The following is a 6,000-nucleotide window of genomic DNA, read 5'->3' as shown; positions in this document are numbered from 1 at the left end:
AAAAGCTAAAATCTTTGTTAATTGCAATGGCAAGTCTAGTTTATTATCCAATGTCTCTTATATTTTTCCTCTTGGGTCCTGACTATTTTGAATTATAAATTTAAATCTAAATTTAAATTTATATAGTTTGTATGCGTATTTGTGTACTGTGTGAAATCTCTTTATGTCATTCTTGGGAATTTTTGTCCCATTACTAAACTCTATTAAATAGAATTTTAATTGTAAAAAGAAACTAAATAATAACAACAACAAAATAAAACAAAAATCAAAGGAAAAAAACCCAAAGAAACAAACAGAAAAACTGCCCCCAACAAAGTATAACTGAACATAATTTAAAAATCCTTTAGGGACTTACCTATTAAATCAGGGCAAGAGTAGATTTAGAGTCTTTCTTTCTGTGACATTTATGTAGAGATAAGTGGTTTCAGTTAGGAACTTTAAGTTTCGAGTCAAATTTACAGCCTGTAAGTATGAGCAAGAAAGCAAGACATAGAGAAAAAGGGAGCATTAAGGCATATGAAAGACCAATTATTGTTCATTTACCATTGGCCTGGGCCATAGGATCTCTGAAGCTCTATCACTATCATTATCTTGGCATGCATAATAGAGATATTCAATAATTTAAAAAAATAAAAAGCTACATCCATCAAAGTTATCTTCTTTTAATAATTTAACATATTTTCTAGGACATAAGAGATTCAGAGAGATTGAATTGCTAGAGAAGTTTTTTTTTTTTTTTTTTTTTTTTTTTTTTTTTATATCTACCCCGATTTTCTCAGAAAATACACCTACACAAGTGGGTGAACATCCTAGGACCAACGTGGGCTCATCGGTTATCCTGTATTTATATTTTACAGATATATTAAACATGACAAAATGTCCTGATTTTGATCCTGAATTTTGAATATCACAACTATTTAATTTTTTTGTTCAGGTATGGAAATTAGGTTTGTTCTGAGACAATGAGGCAAGAAAAGTATCTTCTCAGTTCTACATAGTTATCACTATGCTTTGAATGGCTATAAAACACAATAATTAGTGGTAACAAGGACCTATGACTAAATCAAATATTAATGAGGACTTCACTACACTATGTAGGATTGCAGGTAAGGTGTAAAGGGATTGAGATGATATACCATCCTACATTATTTTAAAAATATATTGATATATAATTTCAACTGATCCTGTTTGAACAAGTCCATAGTGTCTGAGTTAGTAGGGGAGCAGTGTAGTAGAAGGAAGGGTCAGATGGATTGTGTTTTTTGGCTTTGTTTTTTTCCTTTCTGAGCCTCCATTTCTTATTAGAAAAATGAAGATAAATAATATTATATACAACACCAAAATGTAGTCTGGATTAAGTGTTATAATGTATATGTAAGCACTGTTTTAAAATTGCTAAAAGCTAAAAAAAAAAAAAAGGCATATAATAGTATTTCCACCCAGCCTCTCCTCTCTCATGCATTTCTTTCTCCTATTTATGTCAGTTCTAGGTAGTGTAATGACTGTACTTGGGGATAAAGAGGAGAGACAAAAGTGAAATTGATTTATTCTGCTCTGTGGGAATTTCTATAGGCTTTCCTTCACTTTTCCATTTATTTTAGATTTAGAGTTTGTGTAGATAAGAAATGTATGGATGAGAAAATGCTTTTATTATAAAATAACAATACACACAGTCTGGAAGTGGGGCAAACAATCAATCTTATGACTTTGTCAGTTTAACATGTATAACATCTACACCAGGGGTCTTCAAACTATGGCCCGCGGGCCACATGCGGCCCGCAGAGGAGTCTGATCCGGCCCGCCAGGTTTTTTGGGCAGTGAGCGCAGCCGAGGTGTTACAGTAGGAATTAGTAGTTCATATAGTCCGGCCCTCCAGCTCTCTGAGGGACCGTGATCTGGCCCCCACTTTAAAAAGTTTGAGGACCCCTGATCTACACTAATAAAAGAGAAACATGCAAATTAACCATCACTCTGCTACACCCACCAGCCAATCAGGAGTGAGTATGTAAATTAACCCAACAAAGATGATGGCAGCCACGGAGCTGGTGCAAGCAGGAGGCTTGGGTTGCCCCTGGGTGATGGAGAAAGCCAAGCTTTCTGCCTGCCCTGGCTGGCCCTGGCCTCTGCTCAAGGCTACAAAGTTTCAATTATAGAAGATGAATAAATCCCAGATAATTAATTCCAGCCAGCCCTGGCCTCTGCTCAAGGAGGTGCTGAAAAAAAAAAAGCCCCTTACCCAGGCTGGCCATACTCCCATGGGGTGAGGGTCCTTGCTGGTCATCAGCCCCTCACACAGGCTGGCCAGGCACCCCAGTGGGGACCTCCACCCTGAAGGGGGTGTGGCTAGCCTGAAAACAGCCTTCAGCCCTTCACCCAGGCTGGCCACTCACACTCCCCCTGCCCAGCGGGGACTCTCACACATAGGGGCATGGCTGGTTTGCAAACCACCACAAGGTTTCATTCTCCCTCACTATTTATATGTTGGTTTCAGGACACCCCATGCCCCAATGGAACCTCCACCCTGATCTGGGACACCCTTCAGGGCAAACCAGCTGGCCTCCACCCATGCAGCAGGCCTCTATCTATACTAGGGGTGTCGAACTCAATCAGAGAAGGGGCCAAAATCTAAAATCCAGCCTAAATCGCGGGCCGAATGGTTTACTGAACAGTCATAAACTGACAATGTCATAAACTGACAGCGGAGTGCAGTGATGACAGCACGGTGCAGGCCACATTGCAAGGCCTGGCGGGCTGGATTTGGCCCGCAGGCCTTGTGTTTGACATATGTGATCTATACAAATAAAAAGGGTAATATACTAATTAGACTGGGAGACCTTCCAGGAGACCTTCCAGATGTTCTTCTGGACAAAGCCATAGGGCTGAGGTAGAGGCGGTTAGAGGTCAAGAGGGGAGGGCAGTTGTGGGTGATCAGGTCAGGATGGGATGGCAGCTGTGGGTGATCAGGCTGGTGGGGGGAGGGCAGTTGGGGGTGAGAATACCAGCAGGAGGGCCAGTTGGTGGTGAGCAGGCTGTCAGTGGGGTAAGTTGGGGGTGATCAGGACAGCAGGAGGAGGGGCAGTTTGGAGTTAGCAGGCCAGCAGGCAGAGTGGTTAGGGACAATCAGGCAGGTAGGCAGGTGAGCAGTTAGGAGCCAGCAGTCTCAGATTGTGAGAGGGATGTCTGACTGTCGGTTTAGGCCCGATCCCTGTAAACCGGCAGTAGGACATCCTCCAGATTGGAGAGGGTGAAGGCTGGGCTGAGGTACACCCCACCCCTGTGCACGGATTTTGTGCACCAGGCTTCTAGTAGACATATAATATGCATCATCTAAAAAGGGATGAAGGGGAATGATAAAATAATCAACAGTAGTGGGGATGAAGGCAACGCAACTGCTCTGTCTATTGTTTGATTAATATTCAGGACAGTTTTGGCAGTAGTGGGGCTGAACAGCAGAATAGGAAGGAAGGAGGAATCCCTTTCAGACATACATTGATCTGTGTTACTTGTCAGCTGTCTTGTTAGCCACATAACTGGAGACAGCTTATCATGACCTGCAGCTTGTTTCTTTAGGGCATTCTCCACCACAACCTCTGAGTAATTGCCTGTGCTGCCCATCTTCTACCAGATAAAGTCTCCTTAACAAACTTTATTATGAACAGATCCAGCTTTCCATATAATAAAAAAGTACCACGCACACTTATATATTCTATACATAGACACAAAACCTTAACATTTACATATTTTGTATATGGACATATGAACTCTTTAGCATCCATAAGCATATGCCTTTATTTACACACCTGGGAAAATGACAACCATGATATAATAAATAGTGAGGGAGAATGAAACCAACATATAAATCTGGAGTTCTCTCCAGATCCTTCTGTGATAATATCAACCATCATTAATAATTGATAATACTCTGATATTTAAGAAGATTTGACAAATCAGATGACCTATCCCCTGCTCTCATTTGCTGAAAATTATGTCAATATGGTTTTGTATGGCTAGGTATCAATATGATATATTTCTTCTTTTTATTTCATTCCCTGTTGATAGATTAGACTACTGTTTTCAAACATTTTGGCTTGTGGCCCATATTAAGAACACATTTTATATCATGATCTAAATACATATAAAATACAAACATATAACTATTTTTATGTTTATTAAAAAATGTTTTAATCCTCACCTGAGGGAATGCTTCAAGAGAGGAAGAAAGATATATATACATGATAGATAGATAGATAGATAGATAGATATAATAGATAGATAGATAGATAGATAGATAGATAGATAGATAGAAACTGATGTGTGAGAGAAACATCTTCCATATGCACCCCAACTGGGGTTTGAACCCACATTTTGGGTATGTGCCCTGTCTGGGAATTGAATTGGCAACCTTTTGGTGCACAGGATGATGCTCAACTCTGGCAGAGCATATAACAATTTAAAAAAATGGTTTTCATGATTCACTAAACAATTGCAAAGTACTATTTGAAAAACACTTTACTAATTGAAAATTAGTTAGTTGAGATCCAAAGACCCATTTTCTTATCATCAGTTACTTTGTCTGAAAACAAAGCTAAGGTGAAACGGTAAAGGCTGATTATCTTCATTATCTATAATTTAAGATTTGTGAGGCTTGTCTTGTGGAATCAAGGAGTCTTGTCATGGCCTATTTGAAAGATCAAAGAATAAGATAAAACTATTAAGACAGGTTTGGAAATATCTTATGAAAAAGATGATAGCAAGCTTTTGTCCCTGACAAAACTTCCTCTCCTCCTGTTTCTTCTCCCTTCTCATGCTACATAGATATAGGTGTTATACTGATAAGGGGGAACATTGGGAACACTTATAAAGTTGTAGTGTGGGGACTTGGAAGATCATCATGAAAGCTTCTCTCTATCTCATTGTAAGACCATATCTTTGATCTCCATGGTGTGAAGGTGCCAATAAAATCTCAGATTCTGCAAGCCAAATGATCTCTGACTAAATTTATTTTACCCCAGGACTTTTGGGGTCACTGACGTTGGGGAGTGTTGTTTGGGGCAGGGGACATGGGTCCTTGTAACCTCAAAAAGGTAGATGATTTGTTTCTTCTACCATTAATTTCTATGGTACTTAATTGTTTATTTCAGACAATTTAATTCTTTTTTGTATGCTCTTTGATGATAATCTCTATTTCATGATTATGAATTATGTCTCCTCCATTGAGTTTAAAAAATTTTATTTTAGAGGATGTGGAAGATGGCAATCGGCAGGAAGGTAGGGAGGGAGAGTGTGAGAGGGTGAGGGAATGATAGAGGAGTGTGTGGCCGTGTGTGGTGGGTGTGTGTGTGAGCTAGGGACAGTTAGATCCTGCAGGTCTTCCAAGGGGCTGCCAACCCAGGCAGGCTTAGACAGCAGAGCCCCGCAGACACTCTGGGTGGCCAGCAGGGGCACAGAGAGCATGCCAGCTTGAGGAACAGAGCTGCTTGAGCCTAGGATCCTGGCCTCAGCACCATGCAGTCTGGTCTCAGATGCAAACCAGGACCCTGCAGCCACTGGGGACAGAGACCTGTGACCACAGCTGCAGACCCACAGACACCAAGAATCCAGACATCCCGGCCGCAGATTTCTGTGAGTCACAGAGCCTATCCCCCTCCCTGTGTTACGCCCAGACTTTGTGATCCCCAAGGACCAGCAGGGAGCCGAGTCCGATGCAATAAACCAAGGGTCCTCAAACTTTTTAAAGTGGGGGCCAGATCACGGTCCCTTAGAGAGCTGAAGGGCCGGACTATATGAACTACTAATTCCTACTGTAACACCTCGGCTGCGCTCACTGCCCAAAAAACCTGGCGGGCCGGATCAGACTCCTCTGCGGGCCGCATGTGGCCCGCTGGCCGTAGTTTGAAGACCCCTGCAACAAAAGAGCCTTCTCCATGCTAGCATGGGCTCCTCCCACTCACGCCAGCAGTATGGCGGAAGAGAGCGAATTTCGCCCAGTCCAGGGGTTTT

This window comes from Pipistrellus hanaki (assembly GCF_964339955.1).
Source record: "Pipistrellus hanaki genome assembly, chromosome: 1".
NCBI classification, from domain to species: domain Eukaryota; kingdom Metazoa; phylum Chordata; class Mammalia; order Chiroptera; family Vespertilionidae; genus Pipistrellus; species Pipistrellus hanaki.
Note: the sequence above shows the minus strand (reverse complement) of the source record.